Source organism: Neopsephotus bourkii, unplaced genomic scaffold (assembly GCF_033783945.1).
Source record: "Neopsephotus bourkii isolate Nb327-2 ecotype Australia unplaced genomic scaffold, CSIRO-AGI_Nbou_v1 NB_450, whole genome shotgun sequence".
Lineage (NCBI taxonomy): Eukaryota > Metazoa > Chordata > Aves > Psittaciformes > Psittacidae > Neopsephotus > Neopsephotus bourkii.
In genome coordinates, this window is record NW_026900952.1 from 59888 (window position 1) to 77448 (window position 17561).

Here is a 17561-nt window from a genome sequence, read left to right on the forward strand (position 1 = left end):
AAATACTGAGACATACCTCACCAGGTGATATTGAACAATAAATTTGCTGAAATCAGTGAAGCAGTGTTAAATGACAAAGTGAGAACCTGTCCCTGGATTTTCAAGCCTTCCTCTCTTCTTTTTCTCCAAAATTAAACTGCTTTGAGGTCAAAGTCAGGTATTTGTATGGGAGAAGTTTTTTTGAGCCATGAAAGGGCTCTTGTCAGCTGTTGTGGATACATATTCTTCATCCAGTTGCTGTTCCTGGGTAATGGCAATGGTGTATGCAAACATAACTGACAGAAGAGTTAACGATTTTAAATTTTGAAGAGTTTTCAATGAAGTCTTAAAAAGGAAGATATTCCACTTGAATAGCATTTATGTACTAGCATATGTGCATGAACTCCACAGGGCAACCAGCTATGAAGGTCACTCACTAAATTGAAAAAATGCGTCAGAAATGTGGGCTTACAATTTGTAGACATCAAAGCGGTCATACAGAGCAAAACACATTGAGGTGGAAGTGGCTTGTCTCATCCTTAAAGCTCAAATTTCAGTAGGGAAATGGGAGCTAAAATGAAAGAATCAAGAAAGCCTGTATTCATGCAATCTTTTATTTTGGAGGGAAACATTTATCAGCATCTGATGAAAGAGGCTCAGAAATACCACAACAAAAGGTTAGGATTATATGTTTGAAAAGTGAACACCTAACTTGAAGGACTATTTGACAGAAAGGAACTGTAGTCAAGGTAACCAAACCAAAAATGACAGCCATTAGCTCAGTCTGTCCCCGGCCTCAGGAGGGCAGTTGCCTTGTGTTTTTTGATCTGGCAGTGGTGGCCCTGTTTGTTTCAAATGTATGTAATAACAGCAGGTACTGTATCAGCATGACTCTTAAATAGTATTCTATGCAGCCACTACATGGCTTAACAGAAAGTAGAGACATCACAAGCAGCCTCAACTAAATTCCCTCTTATTTCAGAAATAATTTTCTAGCACACTTAAAGATGGGTGGTTGATACAAATACATGCTCAAAGCACAAAACATGGTCTAGAGAGTGTGTAGAACAAATCTGAAGCAAGAGTAGGGGGCAGAGCTGAAGGTCAGAAGGACTGATGAACTTCATGAAATAGGGGTTGTTGGCATAGACATAGGGCAGATGCCTTCAAGAGTCACCAGTTAGCACTGGGATAGCATTAAGGAAAGAATATGAATTGGCAGAGTTGAATGAGATAGATTTATTGATAGATCTGAAAGGGACATAGGACTTCTAGGGTTCTCGGGTTGTGGCATGCATTGCTGCAGGGGCAGGGATGGCATCTGGTCTGATTTTAGGGCTGTTTCTTGTTTTTCTGGACCACAGGTTTAGATTTGGGTTAGAAAGAATTACTGAGGTAGGTAAAGGGAAAGCTTGGACTGCGTTTGGGGTTGGAGCTAGGGACGTTCCTATGTTCAGAAAGGCTGTTAGTCTGAGTTACAAATCTTTAGCTTGGGCAGTCTTTTATGTGGACATTTTTTCCTGCAGACTATATCATGGCATTTTGAGAGAGACTTAAATTCAACTGATCATTCATGTCTTTCAGGTGCCATGTCATGATGTTGGAAAAAAGGATATAAAAGGCATCTCTGCCATTACGTAATTGTTTTTATTTCCTTTATGAATCCTTTACTTGCAATGTGACTGCATGAACAACATGGCTGCATGAACATCTGAGCTGTCCTGAGATCTGTTGATTTCAGCTTGAGCATCTCCAGTTGTATAGCTACAGCTGACTTAATTTCTATAACATTCATCCTGCCATACCAAATCATGTAGTGAGAGTGCATTAAAATAGCACTCTGGTAAAGGCTATTCCCACACTCCATACGTAGTAATGAATTAAACATCTGTTGGATTTCAGCAGGTTTAGAGTTGTGTTTGGGTTAACACAATTTTTAAGGCAAGATGATACAAGTTTTGAGGCCATGCTGTGTATTCCTATAAAAGAGGGAATAAAAAATTACTAGTGCAATTTAAGCTTGTCAAAATAATTACAATAATGATAAAAAATATGAGAAATTATCTGCTTATGCATAATATAAATTACAAAAATAGGTAAGAAAATAAGCAAATGTGAGAATTTTGGAAGTTAATACTCTAAAAAAAAATCAGGGGATCTATCATTAAAGGAGGTTTCTTTCATCTTCTTCTGACTATATCTATTCATTTAAACCTGTAATACAGTATACAAACTTCTTTGTATGATTTAGTTTATCTCAAGATTTTACTGCCCTGTCATAAAGCTTGTCACAGGATAAAAGTTTTCTTTTATTTCTCTTTCTGTGAAGCCTGCCAAGTTCTGTATAAGCTGTCACTCACTGTATCAGACTCAGTGGATGAATAGAAGTTTGTTCTCAATGAAGTTGTCCCACATTTCTCAGGGTCTTTTTTTTTTCAGAGCAGTTACAGTCTATCCTATCTTCCTAAAACCCCTACACAGAGCTTTTGAGTCAGAAATGATATCTCTGCAGTGCACCAAAACATCATGCAATGGACCTGAGAAACTAGCAAGAACATGTCACTTAATAGGTATTTCTAGCAGTGGCTTCATTTTGATGTCTTTTATAAACATAATTTACAATCAAAAGATATGGTATGTTAATGGCTGAATACGGAAAAACTGATAAACCATTTTAAACTGTCAATATGAAATGATAGGATTGCTACTAAGAGTGCTATCTCTTCAACCCAAGACAAAAGCAAGAGCTAAGAAGTCAGTAATAGTTTCTAATTCCTGGCATCCTAACATCACTTCTGTGGTTACTCTTATAATACGCATGTGAAACCTGACACAGAGGCATACCCCTCCACCTACAAAAGCCTAAATAGGCTAAACCTTTCTGAAGCTTTCCTGACATCTGTGTCTTGTCTGAATTGGGTATTTTGGTATGATTCATTCTGTTTTCGTGTGGATCATAATAATTTTTAGTGCTGTAAATCAACTACTCTTAGCTGAATTTTTGGGGGTTGACCTTGACTTTGTGTCAGCATCAAAAGCTAAAATTCTGGCCATTCGGAAGTTAAAGGGGAGGTTTGGCACTGTCCTTCTCTCATTACACTTAAATGGCATGAGGCACAGCCAGATCTCAGTGAAAAAGGTTTAGTTCTGCTGGAGTTTAGTAGCAGATTTTCAAATTGAGAAGGACGATAATGTTTCAGCTATGAGGGTTCCCTATTTGTTTCCTCTACAAGGAAAGACATGAGTCTATGATGCTATGCATATGCTGCTGTATGCATACACACAGACAGCTTTAGCACCTGTGTAAATTGTTAGTAAGGTCCCTGGGAGCTGAGATAATTCTTGTACCCTGAATGAGAAAACTGAAGAGCATAGAGCATTCATTAGCAAGTACTGCAGCAGACTGCAGAAATTCACTTGATGATTAAAGGACATACTAAATAAGCAAATGTTTATTTCTGCAGTTGCAGTGCGAAACTGTAATCCCTGCTCTCAAGGGCATGCCACACTGAGCTACAGAAAACTACAGCAACATTTGCAGAGAGTTTCACTTGTCGTGGTCAACTTTGAACGAATGTTCTCAACAGAATTAACCTAGTTAAACAAACAAACAAACAATCCCCAAACTATAAAACCAAATAGCCAAAAGTAACATTTTGCACACTTTTCTGAACAACAAAAAATCTCACTGTGCAGATAAATGGCTTTTTCTACTTTCGGTTTTAAATTCTTCAATGTCTTTTCTCTCTGGATTCCTAGTGGAGGAGTTATTGGACAATTCATCATTGTTTCTGCATTATTTCCCTTGTGAAAATCAAATGCCTGGTCAGGGCCATAAACCAGAAGTGTCTTATTTTTAAAACCACCAGACATTTGCTTGGGAACGAGAACTGGAAATCAGCTGGAGAGAGATCCCAATTCAGTCCTCAGCCCTACAGACCTTCAGTGAGGTGCACAAAGGAATATATGGGGAACAGACCTGCAAGGTATTTGAGCTGAACCGGGCGATTGGGCTTTTAAGGTGTCCAGGTTAGACTAAAACCCATGCCTTTAAACTCTCCTGTGTGAGGGAGAGGTCAGCCCATGTACATGAAGGCATATTAATTCTCTGAGCTCAGGGACTGGTGTTGCCCTGGCTTCCCCAAGTGGGAAATCTGGGCTTAGTGCAGCCAAGGTTGTTGCTGTGTTGGAGCTGGAGTTATTTTCTACACAGGGTTCTGTGGGTGTAACTGTGTACTGGTCTCTGTCTACAGAGAAAGTGCTTCTCATGCTCTGGATTTGGGTCCAGGGAGACCAGTGAAGACTAAGGAAAATAGATCTCTCTGATAATTTGATCTAAGGTAGTAAAAGTTTGTGAACTGAAAATGATGCAGACAAAATTCACTAAGAGATCTATAACCATATGTAGTAGCATTCTACTAAACTGAGAATGTGTTATGCATGGGGGATAGCGATCATCTATTCTCCCGCCCTGGAAGAGTACTCTTAATGATTTGGGTGAAAATTGTATGTGTATCTTTCATCCAATAGCTAAAGATCTATATAAATGCAATTATTTTTATTTTACTTAATGATTATGATAAATGGGAGGTCTGTCTTGATAACTTTCTTTATGGTTTTATGCTTCTTGAATTACACTTCTAATAGCATTGAAGTATTTAGAGGAGGAGTGAAATGAGTTTCCATCAGTGTATTAGTTGATAGGGCTGAGAAAATACTTGAAGTTATCTTTCTTTAATGGGGGATAATTTTTTACAAGAAAGATGGTTTTGCTGAAATTGGTTGATCTTGTATATCTGTGATTTCATTCCAGTTTCTGAGCATGAAAAATGTGCTTCTGTTACATTTCCACAAATATCATGAGTACAATTTTTAAAGTTTTAAATTTTTCACAGATTTTACATAGAATTTTACTTGGTTTTAGAACTCTTTTAAAGAAGCTTTACAAGAAAAGCTACAGAAAAAAACCCAACAAACTTGTCAAAAAGTTAAAAATGTAATTACCTGATTTGGAAGTCTGAAAAAAAAATGTTTTCACTCTTCAAAACTCTGAGTGAAGGTAATTTTACTCTTTATGGTATGTAGCCATTCTGCAGAAAGTTTTAAAGAGCAGTAGCGCTGCCTTTTTAGTAATAATCTCTATGATAGATGCAGCTCTCTTTGTCTTTGCAGACTTTACTAACCACTGTAATTCTAAAAATAATTGCACTCACATAATGACAACAATAGCAACAGAAAAAAACCACTGTGAATCACATTAGGAATGATGGAAGAAGTTATCATTAAGTTTCACCTTTCATTTGGGCCTCAAGAACACTGAATTTCATTAGTATTAATTTCTTGCTAAAAATTAGGATAAAAGTGATTCTGCTCTTGATACTAGCAGTCTCAAGTTTCCATTTGACTGTGTACAATGTAATCCTGTAAGATGTATTTCTGCATTATTTGGCTGCAGAAATGTGCAGCCTTTGAGGAGTGCTGTGAATAGGTTTGCAATATAACGTATATTTTTAAAGCTCTAAAATGAGAAAGACATATCTCAAATTGATTAGAGAACATCTTTTACAGTTAGAGGTGCTGCATGACCACTGTGAGTTGTACATAAATCTTACTTCTTTTTGGCAATGATTTTTATATGTGGTTTGATTTATAGTCTGAGATGCCAAGAGACTAGCAACATAAATCAGGAAAATGAAGCAGCCTAATATGCAATAGCTGGTTACAAAATTCATACTTGGTATTAGATGAAATAAAGTGTAAATTCTCAGGTGATAGAGAGCCTTAATCTAGAGAGTTAATCCAGCTCTGTATGCAGAAACATGACAAGATGACTGTGATGGTTCATTTGGGCACTGGAACCTTTGGGCAAAGTCTTGTCTCTGATGTTAATGGCCACTTGGCTTGCCTAGTGTCAGAGTTTCACCTTGGATCATGATACTTCCCAAGCACCTTTTAACAGAAGGAACAGAAATATGTTTCAGAGCAACTGACCAGTGGAAAACAGGGAGCAGATCATTAGGAAGGAGGATTTGCACAATGGCTGTCTGTGGAGTAGACTTTTTATGTTGCATGGCACCTCTTTTCTGCCTGTGGTCACAGACTATATTTACTGGGGAGCCGTCTGAGTGAGAGGGCTTCAAAACCACAACAGACTGACTGGAAGTCCAGCAAGTAGTACAAACCAGCAAATTCCTGTATGTGAGAGTTTATATGAGCTTTTTAGTGCTTATATAAGTCAACAGGGGCATTTCCCCCTCTTTTTCTGTTAAGGATAGGGAAGAAGGGGGGAGGAGAGAAGCAGCCTCACAAGCACAGACATGCTGTTTTGTATTCCAACTATGCAAAGACTTGGATTTTGAAAGAAAACTATTTAATGTCATAGAGGCAAACTTGAATTTGGAATAGCAGCAGAAGCAACTAGATTGTGTGTAACTGTGTATTGCCAGCAGTTTTTATAAGGTGATCACTCATACTTAGTGTTCTGCTGCATCCATGCTGTTTCTAAATGTACTTGAGGTCTTTTAGTTTGAAGGATACAAGGATCAACAAATGTTGCATAGTTAACATTATTGTTGTTACACCATTACCTGGTCTTAGTCAATTGTAAAGGTGGCAAAAACACCACCCTTACAGAAATACTTGTTAGATTTTAGCATAAATCAAATTTGAATGTCTTAAGATTTGAACCTCAAAACCAACAGTAGGTTATCTCCAATATTAAGACTGCCTCAAATCTGTACTGTGCAAATAATGTCTTCGGGTTTCCTGCCAGCTCTCTTGTCATATCTTCCTCTTTTCACTGTTTTAGCTCTTTTCAGGGCATAACCTGAAGACTAGTAGCAACTTGAAATACACCAGACACAAAAGACTATTTGTAAGACAGAGAGAGATTTTCTTTCAATGATGAGATTTCAAATGATAGGTGTGGGAAACATCTCTCCCTCTTTCTTTTTCCTCTTTTTATTTATAACTGTTCCATTCCCATTTCACCATTGAATTATCAGGCTTTGTGCCAGTAGATCTATATTTTAGATACATACAATTGAAAACACCATGGTCACTGAATGAATGAAAAATACACTCTGTGACTTGTGAAGGGCTATACCCATGCTTTCTCTGGCTGACCTTGCTGACGAGACCTGTTAGTCAGCATAGGAGCCATTTGGAAGGGCAACAGACAAACAATTACAGGCTTATGTGCCTAACCTTACTGGCAAGCAATATCCTGGAGACATTAATAAGATGTGAGATCACAAAACATCTGGAGAAATACCAGCTGACAAAAGGTAGCTATTTCTGATTCATAAGGAATAAATTGTGTCTGGCAACTCTGGAAATGGAGAAGAGCAGTAAAAAATGAGACAGTGGTTTGGCAGTTCAAACAGACATGAAAAAGAATTGCAGCATCCATGTTCTGTGCAGAGATTTGCAATTACAGCTGGAGAAATTACTTTAATAGTCATGCTCAGATAAGATGACAGGCACTTGGTCTGGAGGTTTCTTTGTGCACAGTCTTTAATTAGCCTTTAATTAAATTAAGACTTTAATTCATCTTTAATCCACAGCTGATCTGTGCTCAGTGGGCTCTGATCACTTCACTTGAACTGTAATATTTCTAAGAAGGAAGTATAAGAAAATGTAACAAGTTGGGACAAAATGAAGGCAGTATGATCTTAATTCTTCAGCTGAATACAGCCCTTTATGTATAGGGGCGTTTTGTAACGACTTGAACCTCAGAACAGACCACTTTCCCCACCTGTGTCGGGATCCTAAAAAGTGCATATTGTTTGTGTCCCCAGTAGTAACAAAATCCTATTGCAGCTGTATCTCAGAGGAAATATAACCTCATCTAACACACAAATGTCCAGCCGGAGGGGAGAAAGTTATGTAGCTGAGGAGATTATTCTGCGCTTATACTATATACATATATTATTCTGCAACTTGGAAACAATTTCATATTGATGACTTGCATATGTATGTTTGCAACAGGGCTGAAATTAACATTAAAATATTAATTAATTTGGATAAGTAGCTGATACTGTACTACAGGGAATTTACTCTAATAACTTAACTGCTATTTTGTCTTTCTGGAAGAGGCTGCAGGAGATTTTCTGCAGTGTCCAGGAACCTACAACACAATTTACCATCTATTCTCTCTTATCACATGCTGTAATTTATTGAATGCCTTGATATCCACTGAGATTTAAACTTCTATGCATGCAAATGAGTTAGTGTGATTTATTTCATCTTGTACCTATTTGTAGGGAATTATTATTATGCTGTGTGCAAAGCACTGAAATGCCTGTACAGAGTTCTTACATGGGAGCCACAGAAATTAAAGCCATGAGAAACAATGTCTTCCTGTAGGTTTTCACAGATGTGTTCATAATGTGGATTCTCTGATTTTATACCAGTGACTTCTTGCGTTCCCCGGCTAGCACATGTTTATGAGCAAGTAAACCTCGTCTGTGCAGATTATTTAGCATAGAAACTGGATGGGGGCAAATGGGTATCTGTTTTCTAATTTCCCCATTGACAGATATTTCAGAGCCTGAGCTGACGTCCCTCTTCCCTCCCAGGTGTAGTCCTAAATCAGTTAAGTACTTGAGCGTATATTTAGCTGTAGTGTGCCTCAGTCCTGATGATTTTCACAAATTCTAAGATTTGTTTTAAACATATGTGTTCTAACTGCAGTTGCTTTCCTCAAGTAACTTTATAAATCTTAAAGTCTGAGCTTCAATTCCATTTCCCCTTCTGGAGGAGACCAGAGTTGCCAGTGTTATCTAGTGTTTGAGGGATGCCTCCCAGTGGAGGCATCTGAAAACAGAGCATGATGCTTTTTCTTTCTAGCTGTGAAAGATGAAGTCTTTTCTATAATGATAAAGTTTCTTCCATAAATTGTAGTAAACTAGTAAATCTCTTTTTTCCCCCTTGTCTTTTCTCCCAGAGAAAGGGTTAGATTTTTTTCTCCCAGATTTAAAACATCTGCCTTTTGCAGATGGTTGGCATAGTTTTTGACACAGGAGAAAGCTTGTAATGATGCAATACAGAGATAGGAGGGCTGTGTGGTAGAAAACTACTTCTATATTTCTCCTTAAGAAATCTTGCATGCATCAGTGTTGGGGAAAGCAATTTCCCTATGAGCCACAGAAGGGTAGCATTTGAGGATAAATGTATTTCCTGAAATGATTAAGAGCCAGTGTTTGCAAAGCACTTCATTATCTTTGGATGGGCAAGAATGCAAATTTAAGAGCACTGGCAATGATTGCTCTGAAACAGTTACTCACAGCTATTGTATGCAAACAGCAAAAACCAGTGAGTGGGACTGTCGTTTAGGTACAAATGTAATTTGGGAAGATTTTTTTCAAATTATGTAGTTATTTAGTTCTCTTGGTGAAACCACTCACAGAAGGCTAAACAAATTTTGCATATTAAAGTTGTTTAGTAGGTGTCAGTTCTGACCATGTGAATGCTAATTAAATGGTTGCTGTCGAGCATGATACTTCCCAGTAACACTGGCTGGACAATGATGGCGTAGTATGTCACTTATATACTCAAACACAAGTTTTAGTTGTAGTGACTTCAAAATCTGTGGCACATTACCTACCATTTCAAACCTCAGAGTCTTCCATTTTTGTTGGATTTATTCCTGGTTAAACTTAGGCTTCTCCTTTTGTTCTCTACTTCATTATCTTTTATGTTTTTATGAGGACACTGGATGTCATTTTGTGTCATCATTACATCAAGGCAGAAATATCTTTATACTGTGGAAAACCAACATAGTTATACAAACGCAGAACCAAGATAATCATATGCTGATAAATAAAGACCTAAACTGCCTCATGGACAAATAACTCCAATCAGAATTTTTTCTGCCAAATGGAAAATGTTCCAGCAAGTGAGGGTAGGCAAAAATACCGTAATGAATTATAAATGTGAAGTGCTAGCAAACTGTTCAGCAATGTGTTATGATGTTAAATATATAAGATATTAACATAAATTTTCTTTGAAAGTTATATGCCAGTGCTGTGATTTTTAATACAGAAACAGTAAGAAACCAATTGGTTAGAATTTAAAGTATTTTATAACTTTTAAACAAAAAATGCACTGAAACGTGTCTTCTCTTTGGTTTTGTGTTTTAAGACTTTTTTTTGTGGGAGCAAAAATGCAAGACTTCTGCTTATGCAGAAGATATATTAATGGGCTAATGTAGGAACCATACCCAGAAATTCTTAACAGGTGAGTTCCTTTTGCTTTACAGATATGTAATTAGTTCAGTGTAGTTCAGCATCAGTCAAGATCTGTCTCCAAATTCCCTCCTAGGCTCAGTAGCCCTAGAAATTATATTCGCCTTATACATTCATCATGATACAGTTGCTAATGGGCATAGTGTAAACTTTACAAGTTGGGTCCTAAATTACTAATACATTCAGTATCGCACAGGCACATTCACCTACCATTCAAATACATCCCAGAGAGGTGCAGATGCTGCATTCAGAGAGAGATTTGAGAAATACAAACATAGATAACTAGTACCAGAACAGGTGTGGCTCTTTACAAGGAAGTATCACCTAGTCTTTCCATAGATATAAAAATATGGGATCTGCTAAATGGACCCTCCATTTCTTGATGATCAAAGGTGAAGGATGGCTTTCTGGAAGATATGTGCTAACTAAACACGTTTTGCTGACTGTGTACAGAAGTGAGTGGGTGAAATCCTGGTTGTTACTTATTTGTTGTTTTGTGGTGGTGTTTGTGTTTATTATTTATTTATTTTTTAAACGCAGGTGTTAGATGAGATGATCTAATGGTCCCTTCTGACCCTAAGGCAAAGTGCAGCCTCTACTTGACAATATTCATTGAGCTCTCTCAAACCCTTTTTACCAAGCCTTTGGGGAAGGAGGTTCCTAATGGGGAAGAATTTTATAGAGCAGAAAAGTGTTTGCCAGCAGAAATATTTGCTGTTGGCAGTTGAGTTTTCGGGGAGGAGGGGAGGTTCGCCAAGGTTTTCATTTGAAATGCCTTTTAAATCTTCATTAAGGGTGCCTGTGGCAATATTCAGGCATGTCTTTGTATATTTTTCCCTGAAAAAATAAATAGCTTTTTTTTTTTTTTTTTTTTTTCCACCCCAAGGCAGAGAAACAAGGGTTTGCCTTTTATTTCATGGCAGAGGTAAATTTAATCTCATATTTGTGTGTCTTGGGGAAAAAAAATAAGGCGTATGACTAGCATCTGTCTCGTGTCACCTTTCTTGGAAGCAGTGCTTTCCAGCTTTGCTAAATTCATCCATCTCTTGAGCAAACTGACAGAGATTTAGAGAGCAAGAGCTGTATTTCTGTTAGGACTGTGCACTGCTCACTTTTGGAAATGATGGTCATTTTTAAAAAGCAGGTCTAGAAACTTTGATAAAAATAGCACAATATAATGGTGTGATTTGTAACCATGGATCAGTCATCAAATACACAACCTGCCAGATAACCCAGTATTAGTCCATTGTACAGGTTCCACACAATTGCCAGCTGGCTCTGTGTCTTCAAAGCAATCTGGAAAATTTAGGATGGCTCTTGGGTAGGAACACTGACAAAATGTCTGCAAGCCTTTTGCACCGTTTTCCCAGTCAGAATTTAGAAATGATGATAGCTTTTTGGAAGCTACTTTGTTTATGACCTGCTCCATTCAGTATGATACTCTGAGCAGAAGACAGTGCAAAGAGTCATGCTGTGGTGCACAACTGTCACTGAACTGCATGAATAGTGCCTATGTCAGCCTTTTTGTCCCTGACGACAGAGACAAGTGGCTGTCCCAGGATAGATACTTCTGGGGTGGGTTGTCCTCTGAAGAGACAGATGTCATAAACAAATGATATACAGCAGGCAGTGTGGCTTGTAGGGCTCACAGTGGCTGCAACATCCAAAGGCCATATGTAGTGATCTCATTAGTTTCTTGATTGCCTCCTGCACAGGCTGTTGGAAATGTTTAAAAGTGCAAGTTCAAAAGGGAAAATAATGTATCACGTTTGAATTTTCCCCTTCAGCCATGCAGAGCAAACAGAGGACCTGCTGTGTTTGGAAGCTAGAATTTTTAGAGACAAGGGCATACCTTACTTGTCTCTTATGTGACTTTGCGTCACACCATATTTCACCACTGCCTCCCATAGTCGAAGAGTCCAAAAAGATATTGAAGACATGCAAAGTCTTTTGGGTATTTTCAACCTGAGATGTTTATCCACTTGGTTCTGTTTCAGCCCCAGCAGATGTTTGTTTTCTGCTAGGAATTTAAGGGAGACATCTGCAGAATTCCTGGGATGTTCAGTTTTAGATATGGCTATGAAGAAAAACACATGATGTTGGGAAATGTTTTATTGTATTCCTTTTTAGTGTTATTTATCTATTCTCATTTTCAAATGAGTATTAGGGGGACAGACACATTCTGCATCTCAGTCTGTTTTACCTATAGACTACTTTGATAACTCTGGGAAACCTTTTGATCTCGCTGCTCAGCAGCACTTTGTATTGTCTTTACTCCTTGTTTTCATCAATGGGATGTTTCCTTCCAGTTCATTTTTTTTATATTATTTAACTACTGTTTCCTAGCTTCTCAGAAGAGGTTGTTTCTGCCTGAACTGGGCAGCCCTTTTACAGGAAACACCAAGTGGAAAAATTTTCCTGGGCAAGATTTTTTACAGAGGCAACGTCTTTGTTTTCAGCAGAATATATTCAATTGCAATTGGCAGCTTTGAAAGCATGGTAGACCATTTAAATTTAGCTGTTAAACCTAACACAAACACAAGCTGTTGTATTTCTTACCTACAACTGAGTATCTTTAAAAATGATGCAAAGTAAATGTGAAAACATCTTTGATGCTTTGATAAACAAAAGCATCAGTAAAGGTCTTTCTAATCTTATCCTTACTCCATTATTTACAAATTCATTAGTGCAAATGCAAACTATTATTTAAAACATGTGATTAGGTATTAATTTTTTACTGGTATTTACAGACAATAATTGATGAGAATTACAGTCTGGAAAGATTTTTCTGTTTTACCTTCATTGTCCTGCTCTCTCAGATGGGTTCCCTACTGGATGTTAAAGGCAATCTAAAAACTTGATTTTGGATCGAAACTTAACTGTTCCTGGAGGAGAATGATATTTGAATTATTATTGGTTGATGTCCAGTTCAGCTTTTTTCCGAGTTTTGCTGTCTTTGTGTTTCTGAATTCAGAATCACCGTGGTCATTATTGCCTTGCATCTATAATCTATCAGCATAGCCCTGAATTATTCTTTTTGTGCTCCACAGACAGTCTTTCCAGAAAAGAGCAATAATCCCCTTGACCCACTTTACAGTGCATTGCACTTCCGCTATCTCCAAATGAATTTAGTATTAGTATAGGAAAATGGTGTGGTTTTAGTGAAATATGACAAATAGTTTTCTACCTGATGTATTAATTAATCTTGTAAATGTTATACGCATGTATCTAAATTGTGGTTGCAAGCCACACTGGAGTGGCTTCGAAAACCACCCCGGTGGTGGGAACTTCTGAAGTTTTGTCTGGCTGGTGGAATGCAGCATAGTGTCCAAAACGCGGGTTGGCACAGCCTTGTTTCTTCCAAGGGGTGGTAACTGAGGTTGGAGTCACAGCCTTTGTGTGTGTATGGATTTCTGGTGGGATATACCAGGGCAGCACATTAAAATTTGCTGCAGTATTAGTAATTTCCTGGCTGCTGTTTCCACTTAAAGAAGACACCACCTATGCCTGTGACATAAGAATAAATAATTTATGTAAATATTTTCCAAGTGGAATTACTCATTATTAACGCAGTTCTGAAGACAAATGCAAGCAACATGTGTCAGCAAAACCATTATTATTAAAGAATTCAGACTTCAAATCACATCATGATTCATAGAGCACCTGACTGATATTTTTTGCTGCTCGATTTCATTTTTCTTCTTCACTAAATATGAAAATGTCTTATGGGCATATTTTGTCTAATTAGGGATCTGACTGATGCTATACCACAGGTTTACCTGAAGGCTTGTGTTGTTGTCTGGTAAATTGGAAGCACAGGGACGGATTCCTTGGGTAGCATGTCTGCTCAAATGTTGTGTAAGTGGAGGAGAAATGGAGCAGGTGACATTAGGTTGAGAGAAACTGAACAGAGCTACAACAGGTCCACCTGAAATAAAAATGTGGGGTGAGATGGGAAGGCAAGCAGGACCTTTTCCACTGTGAAGGAAGGGCTGCAAGACTGGTCTTTGGTGAAACCTGACTGAAGCCTGTGCATTAGTAGCCTCAGCTTCTAGTGCCTCAAGTCAATGGCTTCTTGTGTATGTGTAAGGCACTAGGAAGGTAGTAAAAGCTGTGGTAAAATGAAGTAGTTAAATCGTTAAGTAAATTCTGAATTCTCCTCTAGTTTACCCCATTTTTCAGACTTTACTGAGGGAAGGTTAGGGTTTTGGTGCAGGTCTGAACATCAAATCATTGGCAGAGGGATAGAGCAGGACCTGCTGCTGTTTAGCTTCTAGCGCTTTAGTGTCACTGTGCTGCAAAAAGTACTTCTAAATTTTAAATTTTATTATTTTCTTCCTTAAAAATACTTTGCATTGATTCACATCAGTACAGTGATCAATTTTTATACTCTTTGGAATGAAAGAAGAGAGGGGATGAAAAGTAGATAATTGCAAATAATCTTGTCTATAATGTTTTTTTGGTTTAATTTGTTGTTGCCCCCCCCCCCCCCCCCCAAACAAGTCTGCTATGCTTTGTGATACCTGCCTGCCTCAGGTCTCTTAAATCACAACTGAATCTCTTTTATGAGGCCTAGGGGAAAGTACAAGGTTATGTTCCTTGCTTTCTTTTGTAAATATGTTACAGTCGATTTCATCTAGATTCTGGCTCTTTTCACAGCTGGTTGTTGAGGCTCTACTGTGATTTAAATCACTTAATATCCTGTCTTCTTTCTTTTTTTTTTTTTCTCTTTTGGTGACGTTTCTTTCTAAAATATGAAGAACACCAGCATTCACGTAGATACAGATTTTAAAAAGTACACTCTGGTTTCATTGGACGTCTAAAGTTATGTTTCCTCTATAGGTCTGGTACGTGCAAAATGGAAAAAAAAAATGCACCAGCCTAGGTAATACATCAAATAATGTACCAAGTTTTATCAGATTTTTTTCCGACTCAAATAAAGCAGGAGGACAGGAAGGTATATTAAGATGAACGACAGTTATTTCAGAGAAATATTTGACTGATGATACACTTCCCATTGTCTGAAACTCTTCATGTTCTTATTTCTGTGAAATGATTTTCTTCTTTATGCTCCCTCAGTGCTAATCAGTAAATCAGCTATCAGACCTAATTTAGAAACCCATAAAATAACGGCAGATTAATTTTATCATCTTGGTTTTGGTGCAAACTTCATGATTTGAGGAAGTCAGGAATTTTGTTTTCTTACTTCTGCTTTTCAATAAAAATCATTGTTTCCACAGATTCCACAGGCTCTGTCAATCTGAATACAAGCATTTTGCTTACAGATCTGTATTACAGTGTGTTGTTTAAAATCAAGTTGGTAATGAAGTCTGTAGAACAAAACAATATCCATCCATTTCAGGGAAGAATACCCAGTGGCACTTCTCTGTGCATTTGGGGCTCCTTTACATATATCAGACATGCACTGCAACACTTACTCTTGTCTCAGTTTGCAGTAACTTCTTTAAGGTCTTTGTCTCTTGGGCCAAGTTCACAGGTTTATGGAGACAACTGATTTTTCAGACACAAAAATAGAAATTTGATGGTTTTGCTATTTGCAAAACAAAAAGAAAAGAAAAAAAGCACACTGAGAAGCATCACGGTCTTGTGTGTAAGGTATTTACTAGCATTTGTGGAAATGATCTAAACTTCACATGCTTTGCTGGTTTTATCTACCAAGCTTGAATCAGGATCCTGTTTTATCTGCAGCTGAAGCTGACAGCTGGTGAAAGAGAATAAAAAACCTTAGGGGTTTTGGCCCATCATTAACTGCTTTATAGTGAAAGCTTTTAAGCGTCTGAACTTAAAAATGCAGTGTGCGTCCTCCAGCAGTACATGTTTGTTCTTGATTCTTACGTCTTTCATTTTCTTGCCAGAGGGGTAGGTGTATTTGCTGTGCTGGGGAAATATGACTAAACTTGGCTTGAAACTTAACAAATTGTACACTCTTTGCTTATAATTATTGAACCACAGATTAGCACATCTATCTTTAAATCTCCAGCGACCCTTAGACTCGGCTTTCTGCACTGGGATATGACATGAGTAGGTGACAGAGCAGAGGAAGCAGAACTCTTCATGCAGCAGTGAGGAGCCCATCCTCGGTCTTATTCATCTATCAAAGGCCTAGGTTCCATTCAGGTCATTGTTTTTTTGTTATAATGGTCTTCCAGTGCTCCAAGTTATTTCTCTATAAAATATTGCCTTTTTCCCCTCTCCTTGCCCAGATCAGCTTTAATACTCTACGGCTTCGTAGGTTTTCTGCATCTTTTTCTTCTGTGAGATGACACTGAGTCCCACAAGTGTCCAGTGATTTCTTCTTGTACAATCAGAATAAATAGAAATTATGACAGCAGCTCCATGGCAGGTAGAATCCATCCCACAAAACAGAATAGAAACAACTCAGACAATCTGGAGATCCTTGAAGACCACTATAGCTCCTGTGCTGCAGAGTGGTGGCATCACTTGTACAGGGATTCATAGTCCTGATCTTTGACAAAATGAATGTATACTCCTATTATATTTTCCATCCAGTGTGTACCTTTTCCATATCAAAAGGTTGCTGAATTCCTGTAAATTCCCCACTGTGCAGCTGCAGGCTGCTGTAGACAAAAGGTATTGCCATTTTCCTGGATGAATGTAACTTTATTCTCCTACACTCCCCTACAACTTGACTTGTTGACAACATCAAGATAAATTCCCTCTATTTTTTTTTTTTTTAATGCTATCTGGCATGCCCAATCAACATCCATCTGGAGATTTTTAATTGGAAAGTGGCAAGTCTTTCCTTTTAATTGCAACATGACAGTAGAATAAAAATAGGATATCAAATATGTTATATCTGCTATAGTTGTTAAGACTTATCATCTGGGTCTTAATTTGCAACTCCTTTTTGTGCAATAAAAGGCAGAACTTGTACAATTTAATTTATTTATTTATTTAAAGAAAAGTAATAACCAGATCATAGCAATTGTATTTCAGGAAAAAAGTAATGTGATGCCATTGAGGCCCCATGCAGCCTAGCGCCCAGTTACTGTGGGGACTAAGTCCAGAGAACAGTGGCAAAAGAACAGAACAATGAAGTGCTCCCCACATGCTCCCATGGTATAGACAAGTCAATCCATCATGAGTGCACAGCCTAGCATCTTGGAGATCTAGATGATACACACTGTAGTTTTCCTGTATCAGCAGTAGTGTCTCTATTGTTGCCTTTTAAAAGCGCTTTTCTAGTGAGGCCTAGGGCATGACTGAAGTGCTTGTTATTGCAATTGCTCTGGCTCAATCTTCATGCATGGTACAAGGCCAACCTCATCTTGGGCTCTTTATCTGCCCCTTCTG

General features: G+C 37.9%; 1 protein-coding gene across 3 annotated transcripts in view; it reads left to right on the top strand.

Annotated features, from left to right (window-relative positions):
* NCKAP5 (NCK associated protein 5) overlaps positions 1-17561 on the top strand; it is a 496578-nt gene that overhangs the window by 35997 nt on the left and 443020 nt on the right. The gene's annotated exons all lie outside the window — the stretch shown is intronic.